The following is a 27,618-nucleotide window of genomic DNA, read 5'->3' on the forward strand; positions in this document are numbered from 1 at the left end:
TCTGGGTTGGGAAGATCCCCTGGAGAAGGGAAAAGCTACCCACTCCAGTATTCTGGCCTGGAGAATTCAATGGACTCTATAGCCCATGGAGTGGCAAAGAGTTGGACATGACTGAGTGACTTTCACTTTCACTTATATTCCCTCTATATCCACTTTGTTCAAAGTTTTTATTATAAATGGATGCTAAATTTCGTCAAAAGCTTTTTCTGCTTTTACTGAGATAATCATATAATTTTTATCCTTTTTTTTTGGTTTGTGTTTGTTTTAAGAATTAAACATTTTTACTATTACTTGTTTTTGACTGTTTGGGGGCTTTGTTGCTGTGCACAGTCTCTCTTGTTGCAGCAGGCAGGGGGCTACTCTCTAGTTGTTGTGTGGGGGCTTCTCCTCATGGTAGCTTCTCTTGTGGAACATGGGCTCTAGGGTACTTGGGCTTCAGTAGTTGCTGTGTGAGAGCTTAGTCTCCTCACAACATGTGGAATGTTCCCAGGATTGAACCAGTGTTCCCTGCATTAGCAGGCAGATTCTTAACCACTGAACCATCAGAGAAGACCTTATTTTGTTAATGTGGTGTCACATTGATTGATTTATGATATTTGAACTTTCTTTGAATCCCTGGAATGAATTCTTCTTGATCATGGTGTACGGTCCTTTTAATGTATTTTTGCATTTGGTTTACTAACATTGTGTTGATGATTTTTGCATCTATGTTTATCATTGATGCTGGCCTGGGATTTCTTTTTTTTTTGAGATGTCTTTGATTTTGGCATCAGGATGATGCTGTCCTTGTCGATGACTTTGGAAGTGTTCCTTCCTCTGCAATTTTTTGGGATAGTTTGAGGATAGGTGTTTATCTCTTCTTTAAATGTTTCTTAGAATTCATCTGTGAAGACATTTGGCCCTGGACTTTTGTTGTAGTTTTCTGATTACTGATTCAATTTCATTACTTGTATTGGTCTGTTAAGGTGTTTAATTTCTTCCTGATTCAGTCTTGGTAGGTTGTATGTTCCTAGGAATCCACCTGCTTTTTTTATTATTATTAAAAAAAATTTAAGCTGCTATTGCTGAGGAGGCTGTAGATGTTTACACATTAATTACCTTTATTTTGGAAAATTTTCATTTATTTTCCCCTGTTTATGTCATATCTACCTGCACTTGTTACTATTTTTCTCTTTTATCTAGCCAGTCTTCCCCTAAACATCTGTTTACAGTGAGCACCCTTCAAATTCTGTTGCCAAACCTAAAAGAGTCCAGTATAATCACAGAAGAGGCTGACTTCTTTAAATATCATGGGAATCCAGGATATTCAGAAGACCCATTCTAATCCTCTAAGTTTTTTTTCATGTGCCCTTTTGAAATTACTGAACTTGAAATGTAAGTTATTTATGCAGGTATAGAAAATAATCTCTCTTTATCTTGGAAGATTTAAATCATAATTGGCATAGTCAAGAAAGATTCAAAGTATAAGTTTATTTGGCAGAGAATCTGTTCTTAATTATAGGTATGCAGAAGCACTGAGCTCTAAACAGATCCCAGCATACTCACTGTATCCAGTTAGACAGATACTATCTTCTTTGTTTAAGGCTGCATCTTTTTTATTTTTCTTCCTCATATAAAGAAAAAGACACAGTTGTAGTATTAAAACCAATTTATGATCAAATTCTCTGTTCATAAAAGAAAGCAAAATTGAAAAATGCCTTTAATTAATTTGAAAAAGAGTTCATGTTTTATAGCTGACATGTTTTTGCTCTTTTCCCAAACTTTCAGCACAAAGAGGTCATTCATACTAAATGTATGAAGAGAAACTATTTCAATTCATTTTTAGACTTTATGTTTTGTCTGGGCTCAAACAAAACACAAGCCATTTTCCAAGGGATTAAAAAGGCAAGGAAATTAAAATTAGCTTGCATGGTAAGCAAGTAGTAATTAAAAAGCTTCTTTGCCTGAATTATTTGTACTTTTAAATGTTGAAATTGTCTTTCAGCTATTCACATTCCTTTGTGCAGTTTTTCAGAAAGCAAACTAGGAAAAGTGTTAGCGAATTTAAGAAGGCTCTGTCTTTAGTGAGAAGCTTTTTATTTTGTTGCCAGATTTATTTTCCAGTTTGAATTAGAGATGACCAAAATGAGTCCTGATATGGCCACTGATTTCACCAAAGTCGTTTGTTAGAACTACTTTCCTTTTGGGGCCTGAGCTTATTTCCTGTACAATGTTCCAAGTGAAATGACGGAAATGGCAAAATGAGGGAAAGAGTGAATGTATTTGTTTTTTTTTTTTTTTTTTTTCATCCTAAATTTGTCTCTTTGCTTATACAGACAGGAATGGGATATGTGCGAACAGACATTGATTTCTGATGATACTCTTTGCAACACTCCACTTTTCATAATGGATAAACTGTAGCCTTTGAACAGAGAATTGTTTTAGATTTTTATTGGCTATTCAACCTTGAATAAATTATTTAATTTCTCTGAGTTTCATTTCTCTTGTCTATAAAACAGGGATGGTATATTTACATTTGTAGGCCTGGTAAGAGAATTCTCATAGTGCATATGAACAGCTCCTGGCCAATAGAATGTGCTCAGTAAAGAAATGTTGCTATTTTAAAAGAGATTAAATTTATACAGCAACATTGAGCCTACAATAGCACAAAAGATTACATCCTCCCCTCCAAAGGTTTCTTTTTCAAAATTTGAAATGCTCTCATTATGGTGGATGGATGAATGCCTGAGGAATGGAGGGATGTCATTTCTCCCTGTCTCTTTCCAAGTATCTGAAGCTAATATTTAAGCTGTAAAGAATAATTAATGACAATGCCTCAGGAGGCTATTTACACATTTATTGTGGAAAACACCAATTTGTTAATTTAATTGAGATTCTGTGTAGTGATTACAGTTGTTCTTACATGAAAATACTGACTGATTCTAGGTCCTGGCTAACAAGTGAAATTAGGATAAATTAATATAAATTGATGACCACTGAGACTGAATAAAAAATGCAAGAGTGTTACTTAAATGATTAAACTTGATGAGCAAAGTGTAAATAGAATACTAATGAAGGTATTTGTTGGTCATTTAAACTTACAGCTATTGGCTTTTATCTCTGCTCTAGCTCTTTGAAAAGTACCTTTTAAGTACAGGTTAACAGTTTTGAAACAGTACACATATACTGAAATTGAACAGTTAAGAAAGTGACCAGTTTCTCTTGGTTGGAGTGGGAGACTAAAGATAATCAATGGAAAATAGGCTAGAATGATCCAGGTGATAATGGATTAGAATTAGAGACACTGGAATGAACTCGTGTCTTGCTTGCTGTAGATAGATTTGGACAGATATTTATATGTATGTGTGTATACATGGTTTAATTTGCACACATCTGCTTCCTGTTCTGTCAGCTAAGAGGCCAGAGGAGTGATGACACCCCAGTAGTTTCCAGCACACCTAGAACCCAGCCCTTGGCTCAAATACCATTGTCATATAAAAGGGCTCCTTGGAGGAAACAGCTAATTCTATGGCCACTAAAGGAATATACAAGATGAGCCTAGAGAAATTTGTTGTAACATAAAGTAAAATGAAAGTGTTACTCAGTCATGTCCCACTCTTTGAGACCCCCACCTGGCTCTTCTGTCCATGGAGTTCTCCAGGCAAGAATACTGGAATGCGTAGCCATCCTCCTCTCCGTGAGATCTTCCCGACCCAGGGATCGAACCTGGGTCTCATGTATTGCAGTCAGATTCTTTACTGTCTGAGCCCCCAGGGAAGCCCAAACGTACAGTTAGGAATGCTCAGAAAACAAAGCAAAACAAACAGAAAACAAAAGCACACTGATGGAAGCATGTCAAGGGGTCATAGGAGGTGTTTGAATGAGCTCTCAATGGCCAAAGCTGAAAAAAATTGAGCAAAAAAGAAGAAGTAGTAGTGGATTATATCCCAAAGTATAAGAGAAGTATTTCTGGGTCCATACTGATATAAATGGTTGAATAAATGAAAAGAATAATTGACAAATCTCCCGTGTATAAGAATTCTAAGCAATTTATATAAGTAGCTGTTCTCAAGATGTGAACCATCATTCTATGCTATAAGCATAGATTATGCATGGTGGCTTCCTTCCCAAAAGCACACTAAGGAAAAGACAGAGAGAGTACCTTTACAGTAGAGAAGCAGGTAGATACCACCTCAGCCAGGTGCCCAAGGTGAACATCACCAGTGATAAATCATGTTGATAGTATGTACGTTGGATATGATATGATATGATGTAAATGTTTGGTGCTTTATCTCTGAGACCATCCACCCCTAAATCCGTAACTCCAGCTGAATTAGGAGAAATATCAGACAAATCCCAGTAGAGGGATGTTCTACAAAATTCTCACCTGTACTCCTCAAAGCTGTCAAGGTCACCAAAAACAAAGAAAAGTTCTGAGAGATCGTCCCAGTCTAGAGGAGGTTAAGGAGACATGATGACTAAATGCAATGCTGTATCCTAAATAGAATCCTATATGGGAAAGGGATATTGGGAAAAAACTAAAGCATAAATAAAATGTGATATTTATTTAATGGTAATATATGGATTTAATAAATAATAATGCATCAGAGCCAGGTCACTAGCACCTCAGTCATATCAGTAATGAGTGGCCGGATGTAAGGTGTAAATTGCATACTTGAACTGGTAACTTTCAATTGATATAAAGCATTATGTAATATTTTTCTTAAAGTATCTTGTTATTTTCTTCAGAATTTTTTTAAACTTTGGAAAGACTACTCTGTTCCTTTTTTTTGGTTGGTTCTAAATAATTTAAAGCAAACCACATTGATCTTGTTTGATAATGTTTTCATGAAATTTTATTTTTTCAAAATGAATGGAAACAAATTCTTTTCAAAATCATATGAACATGTAGAAACTTTATTACCCTATGCTTTCTTTATAGTTACTATTATGTATTGTAGCAAATTAAACATGAACTGAATGTTTGTGTCGCCTCCCCTTCAAATTCATATGTTAGAACCTAATCCCCAGCGTAATAGTATTTGGAGGTTGGGGTCTTTGGGAAGTGATTAGGTCATAAGGGTAAAGCACTTGTGAATGGCATTAGTGTCCTTATAGAAGAGACTCCAGAGAACTCCCTCATCTCTTCCACCACGTGAGGGTATAGCGCAATGGCAGTACTCTATGAACCAGGAAGCAGTTTCTTACCAGACTCTGAATATCCTGGTACCTTGATTTTGGACTTCTTGCCATCTAGAACTGTGAGACACAAATTTCTATTGTTAATAAGCCGTCCAGTCTATGGAATTATGGTATAAAAACTCAAACTGACTGGCACCAGCTATCCTAGGTGTTCCATTTCAAAGTATTTTCCAGCCAATAAGTTTCATTAAAAAAAAAATTGTTTTCCCCTCTTTTGGCATTATTTAGAATATTCATCTAATTGAATAATCTAAATTTGCTTTGAAGAAGAACAAGAAGAAATTCAACTGCAGTGTTGCAGTAAATAACCTGAATTTAATTCTGGAAAATTTATTAAACACATACAATACTAGGCATTTGATATGGCACAGTGAGCAGGACAGAATTAGTCCATTTTCTCATACAGCTTCTATAATAATTGAGAGTAAGACTTTGAAAAGCCAATTACAATTCATGCAAGTGTTGTGAGTAAGAATGACTGGTTGTCAAGGGAGCCCAAGAGCTGAGGGGTGGGGATAGGGACAGAATCTAAACCAGGCTTAAGAAGGTAAGTAATGATGTTTAATCTGAGAATAATAGGCATTAACCAGGTAAGTGGTTCTCACCATGGCTGTTTGGAAATCTGTGGGAGTGTTTTAAGTTGTCACAATAATGGGGATTGCTACTAGTGTTTAGTGTCTGGGTCCAAGGATGACAGATATATTGCAGTGTGTGAGATGGTTCCACACATCTAAGAATTAACTCCTTGAGTTTATATGATGTCATAATGCTGCACTATTAGAAAGATTGTGGTTTGTCTGCAAGAATACCATATTATCTCATTTTTTCTGCTTTGATAATCTATACTTCTTCTTGACTTGTTTTTTGTTTTTTGATTTTTTTTTTCACCCTAACTGCTTTTTATTATTCAGTTCCAGAAACCTTGTTTCTATAAATAAGTTTACTCCATTATGATTTACCTAATTCAGGTTTTTATCTGAGTGTTTACCCTTATCTTTGCTCTTTGATTTTCTGTACTCTCCCTACAAGTGATCTTTTAGGTTCAAACTTACTTATCACTGACAAAAGAAAATATCAGATTAGGTCATGATGGCTCCCAACATAGCCATGCTTGAGCATTCACATATATAAATATGATATTTTATTGTACTTTTGTCTTGCCTTTACATTAGGCCTCAGCCATTCATACTGTATTGAATTTTTGAAATTCATGTGTGTAAGGAGGTGTGTATGACCTATGACTTTTGTTCTAGAAGTACAATGGGAACATCATGAACTACTTGTTATATAAAAGGAAGATTAGATCTGATAGAGTTTAGGTTTGTCACTATAACTGGGGGTGCTTCTAGCATCTACTGGTGTTGAGTGGCAAGGACTCTGAATATCCTGGTACCTTGATTTTGGACTTCTTGACATCTAGAACTGTGAGACAAAAATTTCTATTGTTAATAAGAATAGAAAGATATGACCCATGCATGCCAAGATACAATGCTGCTCATTAAAGTAAAATTCTGCACTCCATACAGATTTAAAAAATGTCATTGGACTTTCATGGACTTTTCATGGACTTTCAATACCATCCTTGCTCATTCTTTCCTTTTGACAGCCTATAAAATTTTCTTTTCATTTTATTCCTATGTCAATTAAGAGTATTTGGCTCGTTTTATCACAGACAAGTAAGTCTGGTGTTATAATTCATTCTACTAGACTTTTACTCTCATGCCTCCTGGTATTTTCATTTTTCTGTTCTTCAATTTTGATTTCCTTCCCTTAATTCAAGCTCACTAATTAAACCAAGTTTAAGCATCTGAGAGTACTTCATTGTATCTTCCAGTAGATAGGCACAAGCATTTGTGTAACTTGAAATACTCATTAGTTTTAGTTAATTTTATTTGTACTCTGTGTGAATCTTTTAGCTAATATATTTTTGAAATTAAAATGAAATATATATGTTTATTTTAAAACGTTTTGGTAGTGTGGAAAAAATGTCTCCAGCAATCTCAAGGAAGAATACTTTGGAACCTCAAATGAGAGAAATAGCAAGTCACTCACTTGGCTTGAATTCAAAGAACTTAGAAAGTCAACTTTTACAAACAACTTAGTAAGTTATAAAAGTTAATACATCTGTCTCTAGAACTTCACCTTGTCCATCCTAGGGTAACTGAGGCTCACTCCTCAGTTCTGTCTCACTGATAATAAAGATCATGTCTACACCCACTTATAACTCAACTTATGGCAGTCTTGGACCCAATAGGAAATTCTGATGTTTTCAGCATATGGCCACTGTGCTAACAATCTTAACAGCTGCTACCTAGACAGAATTCTACAACATCATCTCTAGCTCAGTGATATATGTATGCATAAATATGCATCATGCTGCAAGAGTCTTCATCTGCCTTGTGGAGGGGAATTAGATTTGGAAAGAACCTTGGGAGTGTGTTTGTATTAGCACCATATTCTCCAGATGAGAGGACTGAGGCTTAGCAAGGAAACCAGTTTTCCTGCTATGCCTAGTTTTCCTAATCCCCAATCCCCTTTTCTTTGAACACAGTTACTTTATAAAAGTGTTACTTTAGACAATGATTGCAAGAGGTATAAATTGTTTTCTCCAATAAAATTTTGTGATTTAAAAAGTATTTTATGCCATTGAAATGTTTCAATGAGTTGCAATAAAAAATAAAAATAAAACATAAGTGGCTCCTTTGAGGCTCTCAACCCATTATTAACATTTGACTACTATTTTTTTTCTAAGTTTTCATATATGTGATACTTTAGATGAATATATTCATTGATTATGCACCAGGCACTCTTCTAGGTATTGGGAAGATGTTGGGGCTAAAACAGTCAACATTTCTGCTATCATGAGGCTCAACCTTGAGTTAAGGAATAATCAGCGAGTAATCAAATAAGTATTATCATTGCAGGTAGAGATAAGCCTTGTAAGCAAAATAAAGTGGGGTAATAAGATAGACAGCTTTGGGCAGTAGGCTGAAAATAGGGGGCAAGAATAGGTTAGAGAAAGGAAGCAGGCTTTTTGGGGGAGGTGATGTTTGATCTGAGGCCTATAAAGGAAACAACAGACTCATCCTCAAACGGGAACAGGCCAGCTGGGCATGCTTAAAGACAAGAAGAAAGGTTGGATTGGGTTCAGTTCATTTGCTCAGTTGAGTCCGACTCTTTGTGACCCCATGGACTGCAGCACGCCAGGCCTCCCTGTCCATCACCAACTCCTGGAGTTTACACAAACTCATGTCTATTTAGTCAGTGATGCCATCCAACCATCTCATCCTCTGTTGTCCCCTTCTCCTCCTGCCTTCAATCTTTCCCAGCATCAGGGTCTTCTCAAATGAGTCAGCTCTTTGCATCAGGTGGCCACAGTATTGGAGTTTCAGCTTCAACATCAGTCCGTCCTATGAATATTCAGGACTGATATCCTTTAGGACTGACTGGTTTGATCTCCTTGCAGTCCAAAGGACTCTCAAGAGTCTTCTCCTACACCACAGTTTAAAAGCATCAGTTCTTCTGCACTCAGCTTTCTTTATAGTCCAACTCTTACATCTATACATGACTAATGGGAAAACCATAGCCTTGACTAGACGGACCTTTGTTGGCAAAGTAACGTCTCTGCTTCTTAATATGCTGTCAGGTTGGTCATAACTTTTCTCCCAAGGAGTAAGTGTCTTTTAATTTCATGGCTGCAATCACCATCTGCAGTGATTTTGGAGCTCCAAAAAATAAAGTCAGCCACTGTTTCCACTATTTCCCCATCTATTTCCCATGAAGTGATGGGAACAGATGCCACGATCCTAGTTTTCTGATTGTTGAGCTTTAAGCCAACCTTTTCACTCTCCACTTTCACTTTCATCAAGAGGCTTTTTAGTTCCTCTTCACTTTCTGTCGTAAGGGTGGTGTCATCTGCATATCTGAGGTTATTGATATTTCTCCTGGCAATCTTGATTCCAGCATGTGCTTCATTCAGCCCAGCATTTCTCATGATGTACTCTGCATATAAGTTAAATAAGCAGGGTGACAATGTACAGCCTTGACATACTCCTTTTCCTATTTCGAACCAGTCTTCTGTTCCATGTCCAGTTCTAACTGTTGTTTCCTGACCTGCATATAGGTTTTTCACGAGGCAGGTCAGGTGGTGTGCTATTCCCATCTCTCAGAATTTTCCACAGTTTATTATGATCCACACAGTCAAAGGCTTTGGCATAGTCAATAAAGCAGAAATAGATGTTTTTCTGGAACTCTCTTGCTTTTTCCATGATCCAGCGGATGTTGGCAATTTGATCTCTGGTTCCTCTGCCTTTTCTAAATCCACCATGAACATCTGGAAGTTTACGGTTCATGTATTGTTGAAGCCTGACTTAGAGAATTTTGAGCATTACTTTACTAGCTTGTGAGATGAGTGCAATTGTGTGGTAGTTTGAGCATTCTTTGGCATTGCCTTTCTTTGGGATGGGAATGAAAACTGAATTAATGGAATGAAAAGTAAATCAACTGAAAACATGTAATTAAAATGTGACAAAAACAAATCTTGATAACTTTAGGACATTCAAAGAATGACAAATAGAAGTTTATTGTGAATTCCCCATCATTTCTGTTTTAAAAGGTATTCAAAGTTGTTCAGTTGGATGATGGTATTGTTTTGTTTTAGAGATTAGAAAATCACACATGAATGTTTTCATAATTTCTTTTGTTATCTTGCTGCTCACTTCTGCATCCCCCAAAATATCTTTCATTTAAGAAAATTAACTTCTATTGGAGTATAGTTGCTTTACAATATTTTGTTAGTTTTATTTTCTCCTGTACAGCAAAATGAATTAGCCATACACTGACATATATCTCCTCTCTTTTGGATTTTTAACTGCCAACTTTCTACCACAGAAATTCTCAGGACACTAACTCTTAGGTTTGGGAATAAGAAATTATCTATACAGTTTATTGCTGGAGTCACAAAAAGGTGAATCATACACTCAACGTTTAGGTAATAGCTAGATATCTAGTTGGAAATAAGCATAGGTGTGTTTGAATTAAGATAGCAAATCAAATCCCAGTCAAGCTTAAATTACCCATTTAATATCTACTGAGTCGATAGCATACATTTGAAAATTTGGAATAAACAAGAAGAGGAAAAAGAGAAAAGTGAACTCCTGATCCCCTCACAGGTCCCTCGAAAAATCCTGAAATGGAGGTTCTTTCAAATATCCTCCCACCTCCCTTCTGTACTTCTCTTCCATTCCCTAATATTGCTCAGTCCAGGTCCCTGAGCTTACTATGCTGATGTTGCTTCATGTTTTGCACTGAGGTATTCTGCTGAGGGATGCTTCTTTGCCCTACCAAGAGCAAGAAATGGTGGTCCAAAGTTAGCTTCCTCATGTTCTATTCGCCTCCCTCCTCCTTTCACACAACTTACCTTACATTTGCTAGACAGTTTGAGTGGACAATAGAGGCTCAACTCTAAGAATTATTTGCATCTTAAAAAAGAAGGTGTTTGATAACTCAAATGCATATCCATTTAGTGGAAGTTGAGACAATACACATGAAGCACTGAGCATAGTGCCAGGAACTTCCTACAAGTTAATTCTCATCCAATTCCTAGTCAAAGTGAAAATACAAAAAAAAATTTGCCTTGTGAAGAAGATACTATGATTCATTGTGGTGGTGTTGCCATTTAACACCTCGTGAGGAGCGTAGATTTAGGGTGGGGAAAATGATCGTGTGTGGGGGAAAGTGGGGGTCAGGTAATTTGAATATAGTAGTTTTTTTAGATTTCTGCACAAGTTGGACTTGACTGCTAATCTTTGTGTCTATCTTCCTTGAAGAAATAGAGCCATGTATTATATGACCGTTTTATGTTTCTGAGAATTTTTTTTCTTTTTGTGTGTTTTGGAAACTTATACTAGAATATTAGTTGAGGTTTCTAGATCACTGGTATTCTTCCACATTTTACTTATTCACTGAAATTTACTACAAACTTTAAACTTCTTCCGACCTTCATTGAACCCCATAGAGTTTAGATTCCAGACTCTTTGATGGTCATTGATAGATTAAATGAAGATGGAAGGGCTCATTTTATGAGTTATATCTAAGCTAGAAATGCCTTACATATTTTGCTTTTGTGGTTTTGTTTTCTTATGCATGTTAAAAAAAATCTCTAAGTACCCAGGAAGAGTGTAACATGTAAACTTAGGACCAACTTGCGAAAAAAAATGTAAACTGAGGGGAAGAAGTGAGGCACATATTTTCATGCTATGCACAGTACACACAATATATGAAGGGCTATGTTTTTCTTTCGGTCATGATTCTACCTCCTTTTGATTTCTTTAGAGACTACTCCAATGTCTCTAGATAAGTTGCATTTTCTTCTGTACAAGTTTCTTTTTATGCATCTTAAGATGTTTTCAATGTATTATTAATAAGTAGCACAATTCAATATTTATGTGTTCACCACATTATACAAGTCAGAGTGCATATTCTCTGTATTTTCAGTTTTATAGGAGATGATTCTAATATTTCTATTTCACTTATCCTTTCTCAGTTGCTCATAGAAAGTTTGGCTATTCTATTAAGCTTCATTCAATTTTCTATGATAAATCTCACTTCTCTTCAAAAGCCTTCCTCCAAAGTCCATCATTTCTCATGTTATTGCTCTTTCTACAGACACTCATCAATATTTGAAAGTTGCTATATTATGAATTTTGGCTGCCTGAGCTCTCCAACTTAGATACCATATCAGTCTGTTTCTAGTTATAATTGCGTCTGACCCTCTGACTTTTCAACAGTCTGGATAAGGGGAAATCTTATATTAGTTTCATAAAAACTACTTTACTTTTTTTTCCCCTCATTAATAAAGAGAGAACCCAAATACTTTATTCAGTGGATTAATATCTTGTTTTTATCCTTTGGTGGTAACAGTGATGGTGAGAAGAAATCTACTTTTTCCCATATTTTATAATATGAACAGCAAAGATTTTTTTCTGAAAGGTTTAAAAATAGTTATTAATATAGGTTCATTATGGTAAAAATAGTAAACAAAAATAAAACTAAGAAAATGTAAAGTACCATTTCCTTTTCTTTTTTAAACAATTGTATTTATTTATTTTAATTGGAAGATTATTACTTTCCATTCCCTTTTCAAATAAATAATAGTTATTAAAATTGGAGTGTAATCATCCAAAATTTTATGGGCATATGTATTTTTCTTTAAAATATTAAATCTTATTGTAAAGAGCAGTCTTTTTAAATTCTGAAGTCTGTCACTATTGGAATTTGAAACATAGAATGTTCCCTCAATTTCTAAGATGAAAATGACATCAAAAAATCAATTAGGAATTTAATTAGAGACTAAATATATGGTGTTAATGAGTTTAGAATCTAATACAACTCTATTATGCTTCAAGGTGTCAAAAAAAAAAAAGATTCACCTCTTAGTGGGGGTCTTTGGTCTTGATGTAATCTGTAGTGAAACAGAATGTGTATCTAGAAAACATGGGATGTATAGAGAAGATGGGCATTGTGCCCATATGTCTGGCTTTGCAGGTTTGAGCTGAATACTTTGAAGGTGGCATGAAGGAAATCGTTTATTGGTAAGAGTATCATGGAAGAAGGTACTGGGGCAATGCATTAACATATTTATTCTGTCTGATTTTATTTAGAGGGTATCTTCACTAAATTCTATTCAATTTAAACAACCCTATGCGTTCCTCTTATTACTATTGGAATTTCTTACTACTGGAGTTCTGAAGAACACTTTGTTCACACACAACATTTTTTATGAAAGTCTAAATTAGTTTTTATCATTTGCTTAGATTCTACCAATTAAGGAAATTGTACAACTTCATGAAAGATGAAGATTATATCTTTTCCCTTTAAAGATATATTTTATAGAGAAAAGAGGAAATGAACACGATTAAGCATGTCTCATGCCTATAAATCTTTTTTCTGTAATAGTATAAATAGCCAAATTTGTTTTTGTTTCCATGATTGTTAAATCTGATGCTTATTATAGCCATATCATCAGAATGAATTCATGGTAATATAATTTATTAATTCTTAAGTGCTTCATGAGAAAAACTCCCTTATTAGATAAGAATGGGGCTAACATGAGGCAAACTCATTTTTTAAATTCCAATTCTATATGATTCTACACAATTGTGATTAAATATCTCATGACAACTTTACAGATAGAACACTAGGATGGTGACTGACTGAAACGAACTTAATTTCCACTCGGCATTTATCTCCTAACTGTTTAATAGTTCATGAGCAGTGTTCTTTGCATATAGCATAATTTTTGGAAAACAGTACAGAACTCAATATAGATAAGCTACTGAATTTTTTTCTTGGCTAAAATGCTTCTGAAATTTTTGGAAACTGAGAAAATATTGTAAGAGAATCAACTTAAAATTAGGAAGTATTAGTAAATAACAAAGGCAACAAGTTAATGGTGAAATTAGAAAATTACTTAGATAAAGTGAATATACTAAAATATGAAATTAACCATTTTCCATTTTAATGTTTGAAAATCAGAGTTTACCTGCTTTCTTTCAATATGTGGAAGGAAAAACTGGACTTTGTCATTAACATATTTGTACCATTTTTAAGATTAATGGAGTTTCAGTTTTCAAGAGGTTATCAATTACTGAGATCTGTAAAGAATTCAGATGGGCATGGTTTTCTTGTCTGTTTTTTAAGGTTATGGAATGTACAGTCACTTCTGAACTTCTGTTTTGAGTACTTACTGAGTACTGTGTAGTTGTCAACTCAGGGCAGATTTTATATCCCTATACCTTTGCCTTGAATAAAGTAGGTCTGAGTCCTCAGGTTAGACAATTGGGTCTTGTGATCTTGAAAGATGGTTGGAAGAAGAGGATTTCTTAAGGAAAGTCTTGGGCAAGGAAAATATCTTGTGCTTTTACAGTTTTTAAGCTTGTAGATAAGATAGATAAGACCTATTTGTGAATATATCATTAATAGAATATGAGAGAGTGAATTCTTAGGTAGGTTGATAAGAAGTCTTGGGTCCCTGAGGAGGAGAAAGGGGTCTGGGGCTCTTGAGGAGCAGACACCAGTATGGAGTTCTCAAGGAGGAGAAAAGGGCAAACTTTTTTTCTACATTGCTTTGTCTTAGTCAATACAACAATGTATCTTGCTTGAAGACGTGTTTCTCCTTCTTAGCAGGAACCTTCTGACTAATCCTGTCATCTTAAAATGTATGTTATGGGAGTGGGTCTGGCAAGATCTTTACAACCTTGAGACAAAAAAGCAGAGACATTACTTTGCCAACAAAGGTCCATCTAGTCAAAGCTGTGATTTTTCCAGTAGTCATGTATGGATGTGAGAGTTGGACTATAAAGAAAGCTGACCACTGAAGAATTGATGCTTTTGAACTGTGGTGTTGGAGAAGACTTTTGAGAGTCCCTTGGACTACAAGGAGATCCAATTAGTCCATCCTAAAGGAAATCAGTACTGAATATTCATTGGAAGGACTGATACTGAAGCTGAAGCTGCAATACTTTGGCCACCTGATGTGAAGAGCTGATTCATTGGAAAAGACCCTGATGCTGGGAAAGATTGAAGGCAGGAGGAAAAGGGGACAACAGAGGATGAGATGGTTGGATGGCATCACCAACTCAATGGACATGAGTTTGAGTAAACTCTGGAGTTGGTGACAGACAGGGAGGCCTGGCGTGCTGCAGTCCATGGGGTCGCAAAGAGTCGGACATGACTGAGTGACTGAACTGAACTGTAATAATCAACTGAAAATGTATATAGCTCCCTTGCTAAGACTAGTGGGTGGGGCACTCTCCATCTCGCTTTTGATGTCTATGTCAGAAGCTTTCTCTGTCCCTTTTAATACTTCAATAAAATTCTGCTACACAAAAGCTCTTGAGTGATTAAGCCTGTTCCCTGGTCCTGAAGCTAAACTTTCCTTTTCAGAGATCATGAATCTAATATCGTTCACTGTAAGCTATCAAATATGTCATTTACTGGAAACCTTATAGATCAATTTCATTCTACAAATAACACCTTGAAGTAAATATTTTGAAGATGAGCAGATGCTCAGAGTGATTAAATGCATTCTTTATGATTTCACAGCTAGAAAGTAACAGAATTGGGATCAAATCCAGATTGAACTGAGGCCAAGGTCCGTGTGTATTTCCACGCTACCTGTACTTGTGAAGTAAGGAGGTATGCAAATTGGAGTAGGAAATGCCCAGGATGCACACTATCACAGTAAAATAGGCTTCCTCTCTGGAGGCTAGATTGACTGTGACTATGTGTGCACCACCAAAGACGCTGTTAAATCAAAGCATGGGTTTGTATTTCTGTGGAAAGAAAGTCCTTAGAAACCAACACATCTGCCAACCAGGCTATGGCTTATGAATTGATGCCCATTCCATTCTGAGGTAGAGACGGGTACCATAATTTGACAGTCTGACACCTAGATTGTGTTTCATTCTAAAAAAGATGTCCTCATTTGTCTAATTTGCCTAATATTTCCTAACTTGTTTCTGTAAAGTGATTTTAGACTTGACAGATAATACAGACACCTATGCTTTGCAAATGTCACTGTGAAAGCTTTTCTTTAGACTTTTTATTCACCAAAGGTTTATTATTCTAATCTTGCAGTACATTAGAAAGTCCTCTAAAGAGATGGATAGAACTGTTTAGACATAGTCAATCTATTTTTAAAAAATGTTAGAGACCAAGACAGTTTCAAAAAAGAAGTTGACTCAAGGGTTCATTTTTGGGTAGTTGCATAGTCAGCTGTGAGCTCTGCCACATAAACCAAGAGCACAGTTTTTGTTGATGCCAGTTCTGCCTTGAAACTCAAGCTTCTGCTTGGAGATGAGCCTGAGTATGGATCAGATAGCCATTCAGTTCAGTTCAATTTGTTTTTCACTCTGCAGGTCTTAACCTAATTTCAGTCTCCATTGGAAGGGGATTCTGGTATGGGCACTTTTGTAACTTTACTAAAGTATCTGGCAGGAGAAATTTCCATCCCTAGACAGAGGAAGAAGGTCAAGAGGACCATAGTCACTTAGTTCAGAAGAGATATATTACACACTTGCTTTCATGGGGAATAGATTCCATCACTCAGTGTGTAGCAAGACAAGTGGGTGAGCATCACCTCTGCTCTCTCATGTATATAGGGCTTCCCTTGTGGCTCAGCTGGTTAAGAATCTACCTGCAATGCAGGAGACCTGGGTTCATTCCCTGGGTTGGGAAGATCCCCTGGAGAAGCGAAAGGCTATCCACTCCAGTATTCTGGCCTGGAGAACTCCATGGACTATATAGTCCATGGGGTCACAAAGAGTTGGACACGACTGAGTGACTTTCACTTTCACTGGAATAAGAATTTAGAAGGCTTCTCAAGTGGCGTTGGTAGTAAAGAATCCACCTGCCAATGCAGGAGATGCAAGAGATGTGGGTTCAATCCCTAGGTCGGGAAGATCCCCTGTAGTAGGAAGTGGCATCCCACTCCAGTATTCTTGCCTGGAAAATTCCATAGGTAGAGGAACTTGGCAGGCTACAGTCCATGGGGTCACAAAGAGTCAGACATGACTGAGTGACTGAGCATACACAAAAATTTAGACTTTATGTGTCTTCTTTATTAAAGAGTGATTTTTAAGTGATACACTCAAATTCTCCATAGGCATTGATTAACTTAGAACCTTCCTGCCAAAAATGCTTGCAGTTTTAGTTTTATTCCCCAAAACAAAACTTTAAAACCAAAAGAATACTTCTGTGAATGCTCCAGAATTTTCAGGGGCATTTTCTTACACATGGCTAGTGTTTCCCACTCATAAAAAGTAAATTTGTTGTTGCAGATAAGAAATATCAGCCATTGTCTAAATTTCCTCTTTTATCATACTTTAAAGGGGATAATTTTTTAGTCAGTTCCTGGATAGTTTGAATTTCTGGTATTCAGAAAACTCTATGTGGTTCTCAAGCAGATAGTACACACCTGTGTATGGGCTGGTTCTTGCCTTTCCTTGCAATGTGGGAGAGATGGGTAGGGGCTGCCAGTCCCCATTAGGAGAGGAGTACAACTGACCTTAATTCTCCTCTCTCCTGTTTTTCACTCTACTCCTTACAACTCTCCTCTGTGCTCATAAGTTACAGAATGGGGAAAATGTTTATATTAGAAGATGCATATATGCATTTGGTTATGATGCTGAAATAATCTTAATGCTCTGGGGTTGGATGCTTTAGTTCACTTCTCTTTTGCATTTCATGTTCCTGCAGGGCTGTTAGGGGGTCTGAGTCCCACTATATCGCTTGGTGACCTAGGCTTCAGCACTTCTGGGTGCCCATCTAGAACCTTCAGCCTGCCTAGTTTCTTAGTCTCCATTCCAGGGAAGGAGAGTGTTGTAGAATCTCCTATGAGTTTTCATTGCCTTGAACTGGAAGCAGCACATGTCAATGTCACTGCCACTTCACTGGAAAGAAAGAGTTGCATGACTTCATCGAATTGCAAGGAGACCAGGAAACATAGGGGAGAAAGGGGACAATGGTATATTTGTCTGCTGTGAAATTCTATTTCCAAGCCTCAATAACAGGATAATATATTTAAAGACATGGATGAGAGGATGCAGATGGTTTAAGATAGGTAGGAACTGGAGCACTAGTATTTTGTAAGTTTAATGTTAAGACAGGTGTTGCTATTATAAGATGTTATTCTAATATTTGGAAATTTTGTTAGAGGATTAATTGTGAACTTTGACTCAGGTGGTGGAGACTGCCTGCAATATGGAAGACACAGGTTCAATCCCTGGGCTGGGAAGATCCACTGGGGAAAGAAATGGCAACCCACTCCAGTGTTCTTGCCTGGAAAAATCCCATGGACTCGGAAGGCTGACAGGCTACAGTCTGTGGGGTTGCAAAGAGTCGGGCATGACTGAGTGACCAACACTTTCATTTACAGGTTTAAATCCCTAGAAGTGCAGTTGATAGAAACATTATGGCAAAGATGCTCCATATTTTGTAAAATAAATTCCTGTTTTTCTTGGGGTGAGGGCCTACAAATACTTTATTTTGATTTCCATTGAAATGAGTCTTAAGATCTTATCACTACTCACATTCATCTTATCTATTTAAATTTAAATCACCCATGTTAAGTATCAATATATAATTTTATCTACACAGGCCCTTGTCATTACTACTGTAATTTCATTAATTCTTCAGATTATGAAATAATGAACATGGGCCATTTATCTTGTAAAAATTTATATTCAGCCTTATGTCACAAGTTCAAGAAACCTTTAAGCCTCAAGAAAATGAAAGCCCAGAGGTATCAAGTGCCTTGTCCGATATTTAATTATTTTCTGCTTTGTAACAACACTCTTCTACTAGTTAATGGATGGGATTGTCAGGCACAGACATAAGGAAGGAATAGTTGCGACCCTTAAGGATTTCATTTTATGGCAGTGGCTCCTGAACTTTCCTCTCTGTAATAATCCCCTGGACTTCTTGTTAGAAACATAGTTTCACAGGTTTGTGCACTGATTTGGGTTTAGTGGGTGTGGGGCATCTACATTTGGACAAGCATGTTCCTCATGACTATGGTGCAGGTGACCCGCAGACGCTTGGCTAACTACTGGCTCACATCACAGATTGTACATGTCCATCCTAATCTCTCCCCTCCCTCCTTCCTCCTCTGTTCTGCTCTACTGAGGGGGAAAAACTGAGAAGAATTATTACTTTGAAATATTTACTTCTGTATCAGGGCTCTTGTGTGCAGTGGCGTCAGTCTCTGTGTGACCCCATGGATGGTAGCCTGCCAGGCCCCTCTGTCCATGGAAGTTTCCAGGGAAGAGTACTAGAGTGGGTTGTCCTTTCTTCCTCCAGGCAGAGCTTTTAGTTGCAAACAGGAAACAGTATTCTGGCTGTTTGAAGCAGAAAAGGGATTTATTAATGGGAATGAGACAGTTCAAATACCTCTGGAAAGGCTGGAGAACTAAACATAGAGATAAGCTAGGAAAAATGCCTAAAATCTACCTCAGAGCAGTTCCAAAGGATAAACCACTGTTGCATGTCTGGGCAATGATGCTGTGGCTGTCCAGACGATGCTTCCAGCTCTGAGCACTAAATACTACCACCAGAAGCTCCACACCAGCTCCCCTAGCCATGTCCAGAAACTGCTTGGAGCTGCCACCGCTTTCACTAGGAAGGATATATGTGGTGCTTGCTTTACTGGGCTGATTCAAAGAGGAGCTCATTTCATCTAACGGGCAGAGCTTGGTCACAGTCTGCATCTGGCACCAAGACAGGCTGGGAAAGAAATTCCTAGCTTTTGCGGTGGGAGGTGCCCCCTGTCTTCCACCAAGAGTTATGAGGTGATGGTGCTCCAAGGTACTATGTTGTCTGAAAGAGCAATACCACATTTATTACAGTTGAATTTGGGAACATATACAACTTTCTCCTTTTGCCTTGCTGATTATTAGATTACGATGCTGAATTAATTAATGGTCCTGTGTTTGTAAATCAGTTTTTATTGCATGTAGATTTCACCATACATTTTATAAAGTCCTGTTTTCAAAGAAATGTTTAGTTTCATATCCTTCTGATTTAGAAATATTTTCTTTAAAGACCAATACCTATGTTGATAGAAAAAAAAGTCTCTTTTCCATCTCAGAGAAAATTTAGAAAAGAAAGGAAATCTTTTCTTAGAGTTTTGTGGGAGAAATAAATGTTTTACAATGTGAAACCAGAGAAAAAAATTCTCTTCCTCTAGAGGAAAAATATTATTGAGAAATGAAAGGTTTTCTATTGTGAGAGAATATCTTGGATGATTTAGGATATATGTAATTCTTTTTTCTCAGTGTATTTCTTACATAAGAGCAGATAAGAGGCTCTTGATTTCTTTGGACAGGATGTGCTCTGCAGGTAGGTTTTATTCTTTGCTCTTCAGCTTCGTTATTGCTAGGTACTGTGTTAGGAAGTATACTGGGGAAAGAAACTCTCAATTTCATTACTTTAAAACAAGAACAATGCAACAATAGGTGACAAATGCTTCATTTGTTCATTTGGTAAATGTTTATTGACTGCCTATTCTACAAAAGTGTTATCCCATGGTCACTGCTCCCAAGAAGCTCACAGACAAGTAGAAACTGACAAATAATGAATTATAAACACTGGATACTGTGAGAGTAGAGAGAAGACATATTTAACTTAAACTGGGAGGGTGTCAAAGCTGGCTTTCTAGAATCAGGAATGCCTTTCAGTATTTTAAGGATTAAGATAGAGTTAGACAAGCAGTGGCTATGGGAGGTATAACGGAACACAGTATGGGTCAGAGGCAATCACATGGCTCAGAGGCATGAAGGGGCATTTAGCAAAACTTTAGAGACCATGATTCAGAACTAGGAGAGCTAAAACTGATGGGACAGGTTAAGTAGGGGCAAGTCTCCCCTCAGGACAATGGAGAAGTTAGGTATCTGTTAGTACACATTCCTGATCACAGGTCGATGGCTCAGATGGAAAAGAATCTGCCTGCAATGAAAAGAATCTGCCTGCAATGCAGGAGACTGTGGTTCAGTCCCTGGGTTGGGAAGATCCCCTGGAGAAGGGAATGGCAACCCAGGAGAATTCCATGAACAGGGGAGCCTGGTGGGCTATAATCATCCATGGGGTCACAAAGAGTCAGACATGACTGACTGACTTTGACTTTCGCACTCCTGAGGAGGTCAGCAGGAAAGAAAATCCAGAGCACAAGTGAAAGGTTGCCTTTGATCAGGCAGTGGTTTCTTATCTATGAATATGGAGATGTAGGAGGGTTGGGAAGATCCCCTGGAGGATGGCATGGCAACCTCTCTCCAGTATTCTTGCCTGGAGAATTCCATGGGCAGAGGAGCCAGGCGGGCTACAGTCCACAGATTTGCAAAGAGTCAGACATGTCTAAAGCAACTAAGCTCATAACACAGGAGGAAGTAAGCAGATGCAAATAGGTTTGTGTAACAGAGGCTTCCTAGAGGTGGGGGAGGCGGGAGAGGCAGCTGCTGTGCCATTTCCTGAGACCTCAGAGGAAACAGGTGGAATAAGGAGCCTAAAGGGACTGTGAAAGTTTGAAATAAAAATCCAATGGGGCATATGTTCATTTGTACCCCCCTTTTTAAGATTCCACATATAAATGATATCATATATTTTGTGTTTCTGTGTCTGACTTATACTTCACGCAGTGTGGCTATCTCTAGGTCCATTTACGTTGCTCCAAATGGCATTATTTTATTCTTTTTATGGCTAGTGGATAGGGGGTGGAGGAGGGATAAATTAAGAGATTGGGATTGACATATATATACTATTATGTATAAAATGGGACTTCCAGGTGGTTCAAATGGTAAAAAATCCACCTGCCAGAGCAGGAGACACTGAGTAGGAAATGGCAACCCACTCCAATATTGTTGCCTGGAAAATTCCATCTACAGAGGAGTGTAGTGAACTCTATAGTCCATGGGGTTGCAAAGAGTTTAACATTACAGAGCATACACATGCTCTGGTATATGCTGAATATACACACATGTATAAAATAGATAACTAACAAGAACCTGCTGTATTGCCCGAGGAATTCTACTCAATAATCTGTAATGGCCTATATGGGAGAAGAATCTAAAAGAAAAAAGAGTGGATATAAGTATATGTATAACTGATTCACTTTGTTCTATACCTGAAACTAACACAACATTGTAAAGCAACTATACTCCAATAAAATTTTTAAAAAGAAACCAATGGGACAAAAAAATCAACAAAGGTCCATATCATAGCTTACTTTCTTTTTTAAAAATCTAGCTTGGCTTTACATTTTTAAAATGGAAATATATTCAACATAAAACATTGTGTAAGTTTAAGTTGTACAACGTGTTGATTCGATACATCTATATTGCAGTGTGATTACCATTGTAGTATTAACTAGCACCTCATGCCGCATATTTATCATTTCTCATTGTGGTGGGAATCATTAAGGTCTAATCTCTTAGTAAGTGTTATGATTGTAATGCAATATTGACTCTAATCCCTGTACTATGCTTTAGATCTTCAGGATTTATTTGTCTATTAATACTAGGTGCAAGTTAGCCTTATTTTATTATGTTTCACAGGAGTTTTGGGAGAGACTGGGGAGGAGAGCTGTAATCACCCACATTCAGAGCCTGAGAAATCGCAGACTCTCACATTCAGAGTCCCCGAACTATTCTTCCTTTGCCATGTAGAGGGAAGGCCAGTAGGGTGGGATGGCTGTACTCCTGCCTTTCTGTTTCTTTTTTTGCCTTCCATGATCAAATTCCTGGAACCATTATTCTGGGTGTTTGGCTTTTTCTCTAAAACTTTGTATCTCTAATGTGTGATGTGAATTTGCCCTGCTGCCTTCGTGTAGCTGCTAAGACTCTTAGTACCTTAGCAGATAACCCATCTCAGACCCAGGTGCATCATATCTAGTGCTTAGACTATGGCAAACTATCTGTTGCACCAGTGGTTCAGACAGTATGGTTACTAAATGTGATGTGTTTTGCATCCTAAGTTGCTGGAATTTTTATGAGTTCTTTAATGCTCCACAGAGACAACAAGGTGGAATATTTGAAATAGATGTCATATTGGGACATCCAGGAAAAGGTGGCCATAAAGGAAACCACCTGCTTCACTTTCTTGCATGAATGACTAGAATATTTTGCCCCTCTTATTTGAGTTTCTGAAATGCTCACAGTACCCACCTTTATCTACAGCCTTACCGCAAAGGGATGTTGAATGTTTTTATTTGCATCTCTAAATTCCTGTAAAAGTTTTAATTTTATTTTACCCACTGGTAAACATAATAAACAGTGATACTCAGAGAGTACAGATTTAAGCTTGCCTTTCCTCTCTGCATGAAAGTGCATGCTAATGGTTGCTGGATAATTAAAATTAAACCAAGTTTAATAGATGAACAAATTAAAGCAGAGCAAAATGTGCATGCTTCCCTAAGCAGCACACACATTATCAGAGGTGACTCTAATTATTCAAAGATATAGCAAGAGCTATCGAAGGAGCTATTGATTTTTTAAGATAAGAAGGTGTTTTCAGTATTAATGAATTGTATTTGTTTACAAGCCAAGTTGTAATACTGTAAAAATTAAAAAGGAAATTGGACCAAAGCTATCCAAACCTCACATACTAATCAGGGCTTATCAATTAACAGGTCATGATCTGCGGCTATTACTTTTAACATTTATTTTAAATTACGAGGTAACACATGAATTTATTTTCTTTATAAAATATTATAATATTTCTGACCATCCCCAGGTTTCTATTCCTTTTTGAGAGGTAACACTTGACATTGGTTTGGTGTGGATACTTCCAGATGATTTCTAATGTATTTTAAATACATTTGTCTATATATATTCACACATGTTTTACAATGTTTTACTGTGGATTTTTTGTTGAATTGTTTTTTGGTTTCCAAATAAATGAGATCATTCTCTAGGTACCTTTCTTTAAAATGCATTTATCATTCAATCATATGTCTTAGAGATGTCTTTGATGATACCTAACAAATCTACTTCAATATTTCCCCTTATTTCAGTTTTTCTTCAGTATATATTTGTATCAAAGCAATAAATGCCCCTGATTGAAAAATCAAAAAGGACAAGAAAGGCTAATGTTAAGATGCAACAATTTCTGCTTCATGGCCACCAGCCCCACTTCTCATGGGCAACCAGTCTGAGCGTGTGCCTGTTGGTATTATATCCAGGTGTCAACTATGCCCATATCATTATTAGTGAGTTTCAATTGCAGACAGTATAGTGACTTCCTCCTTGATGAACTATGATTCCTCTTACTTATATTGTTGCTACTTCCCTTCTCATTTTCCTCCAATATGGTCCTAATGTTGCATGAAGTTTCTCTACTGGCTAGTTAAAATATTTAAATGTTTATCTCTTATCAATCATATATAGATATATGGATTCTGATTTTATATAATTGATGCTACTTTTTCTTTCTGATTTCCTTTCCTTTTCACCCTTCCGATTTATTTTATAGCCAATACCCTTTAGAGTATTAACTGGGATTATGTGCTTTGTTAAGTTGAATCTAAAAGTTGAAAACCAACAAATGGCATTTACATTCTTGTAACTATGAGGTTAAGACACACACAAAGAATATATGCTATCTATGATTTTTCAGTATATAGTTTTCATTTTTTGTTTTGATGGCATTTTATTTTCTCACATTATTTGCCTTTATCATCTTATTTTCAAAAACTCCTTTCAGTAAACTATGGACTCTTTCTTTCCAGAGATCTTCTCAGGGCCATCATTCAATTGTTCTCATTCAGACTATTCTCTAGCCCGTTCCCAGCTTTTATCCTCACTGCTTCTCTAGAATGTTCATCTCATTTCTTACTTCCATGTCTTTTTTGATTTAGGGTTTTCTCAAGTAACTTACTAGGAAAAGGTATCTGAGGGGTAAATTTTTGTGCATGATGAACATATTTTTTCTCCCTTAAAACTTGATTGATAACTTGGTTGAATAAGGATTAAAGTTTCAAGGTTATTTCTCCTTACGATAATGAAGGCATCTAATATTATTGTGAACAGTCTGAAGTGATCAACTCATTATACCTGTGTCCATGACCTTGTTTTTTTTTTTTTTTGCCCCATCTGAAAGCTTTCAACATCCTTATTCTTAGCATTGTAAAACTTTCCATGTATTTCTCTGACTGTGGGTCTTCTTTTAAAGTAGGTCTTTTACTTTGGAATTTTATGTCTTTCACTCATGGAAAACTCTACTGTTTATTACATAATTTTTCTCTTTCATTATGTCTCTTTCTAGAATTCCTATTAGAATGAAATGTCTGATGCTTGGGTCATGCAGATTAATTCTTCATTTATATTTTTTAATTCTCTTCTTTTTATTCTCCTTCTTGGTATATTTATTTCCAAATTGTCCTTTGGTTTTTTAAAACTTAATATACTTTCAACATATAAATATTTCTGTTTTTTTCTTTGACTCTTTCTTTTTAAATAATCTCTTATTTTTCTATGAAAAAATAGCATCTTGGGATTTCTGAAGATAGGAGTTAGAGGTTTTTAAATGTTTCATTCCCCCAAATTATTCTTTCCCTCTGGCATCACTTTTTTTTTCTTTTTAGATCTTTGTCTGTGTCTTCCCTTTGGAATTTTTGTTCAAATGTTAGGTGATTGCAATGTTAAGGTCTTCTTTCATCTTTTTAGGATGAGGATGTAAAAAGCCATTTGGGGAGCTGTGTGCAGGGGTAGGGGGTGGGCCTTGTCCTCCGGAGGCCTCTGCTCCAAGACAGTTGCTCAAAGAACTCAAAGGCCAGGATAGATGTCTTCTGTTTGTGGTTGTTCTGTGAGGGGAGAGATGACTGTGCAGCAACACTCTACATCGGCTTCCCAGGAGCCCTCACTCAGAAGGGCCCCACTTTTGGCTTAAGGCTCTGTGTTTCCTATCTTGAAATTAATAGTGATCTTCTCTTTGAATCTGTTTTCTAAGTCAGATTCAACAGGACAGTGCAGCATTTGCAGAGGTTTTTAGCTCAAGGAGTCCCACCTCCTCTGCATAACAGGTTTGCTGTCTCCACTCTATGCCCTCTGGATCCCTAGCTGCTCCAGCATTGCCTTGCCCATGATCTGGTGATCCTTGGGGTGTGCCACTGAGTGACTGGGCTGTGTGTGTGTTTCTGTGAGCTTGTGTCTGTGTGCAGTGGGATTGGTAGGGGAGAAAGAGGGTTGTGTTTCACTATTGTCCACCACTGCCTGGTCACAGATGGCCTGGTCACAGATGTGGGATGGGCTGAGCTTGGTTGCTGGTACTGCAGGGCCACAGTACCTGTGGGACAGCTCTGCAGGGGTCACTCAGTGGAGGCTCCTCACCTTTCCAGGTCTAGGAATCGAACACATCTTACAATTTTCAGAGTCATCTCTCCTTTGTGGCCCTTCCCTGCCCTCAGGTTTGCGTTTGCAATTTGCGCTGAGTCTCTGAAATTACAGTCTACTCTGAGTGTAGATAATGAGATAAGGAGAATTGGGATCACTTTGTCATCTATGTGTGCCTTTAAATTTAAATGAGTACATTGACCTGGCTCTCCAAAGTGGCTACCCTTGCATTACTATTACTAGAATTTCCCTATATTCTCACCTCAGTTTTTAACATTGTTATTTTTTTAATTTGGCCATTCTTGTGATTGACAGATGGTCTCCCACTGTTTTTTATATTACCCTGATTATTAGTGAAGTTATTAATCTTTTCATACAATTAACCTTTTTATATGGCTAATCTTGTCATGTGATTAATCATTTATATTTCCTTTAGGTGAATATTTTGTGTTCCAGCCTTTGTTTTTTTATCTTTTTCTTTTTGACTTATGTAGTTGTCTATACAGGCTTCCTAGGTGGCACTAGCAGTAGAGAATCTGCCTGCCAATGCAGGATATATGAGTTGTGGGTTTGATCACTGGGCCAGGAAAATTCCCTGGAGGAGGGCACGGTATTCTACAGGCAAGTATTCTTGCCTGTAGAATCCCATGGACAGAGGAACCTTCTGGGCTCCAGTCCATACGGTTGCAAGGAATCCGACACGACTGAAACAACTTAGCATGCAGCACATACATTGTGTGTGTGTGTGTGTGTGTATGTGTATACACTAGTATTTGCCAGACACTATTCTAAATTTATATATAGCCTCATTTAATCACAACAATACTTCAAGGTAGTTTACTTTTATTATCTTCATTTTACATATTAAAAAATTATGGCACTGAGAGGCCAAGTCTTATGAAGGAACTGACACAGCAATTCTTTGTTTTATCCATTGTAAATATTTTCTCCCTATTTTTTGGTTTACAAGGTCTTTTGTCTCCTGGAAAATTTAAAATTTGATCTTATAAAATTCATCAAACTTTTAAAATGTCTTTTGGCTTTTCATGTCTTGTTTAAAAAGATTATCCCAATCTCAACTTTATTTACATTGATGCTTAGATTTTTAAGCATAGCTATTTAATCTGCTATTTATATTGAGATTTTTTTCATTTTTCTTGACTTTTTGTGTGAAAAATTTTACTTAAAAAATATGAATGGCCAATTGTTCCAATAGTTCATCTTTTTTGAATAGCCTTTTACCCATTGATTTAAGTGACACCATGTCATACTCTAGATTCACATACATTCTTTGTTTTGTTTAAGTTCTTGGTTCCTTTCTAGTTTACATTCTTAGTTATTATAATTTGTGATATGTTTGGATATCAGGTAGGCATTTGCCCTTTATTTTTCTTCTTCAAAACTGTCTTGAATATTATTGTGTATGTAGTTTTCACCATGAAGCTGAGAATCAGTTGATCAGGTTGGTGAAAAGTCCACTTGTCGACTCCATATGGATAGCATTGAAATTGCCATATTGTTTAGAGACAGTTAACTTTTTAGTTTTAATTATAACATT

Source organism: Capricornis sumatraensis, chromosome 1, assembly GCF_032405125.1.
Source record: "Capricornis sumatraensis isolate serow.1 chromosome 1, serow.2, whole genome shotgun sequence".
Lineage (NCBI taxonomy): Eukaryota > Metazoa > Chordata > Mammalia > Artiodactyla > Bovidae > Capricornis > Capricornis sumatraensis.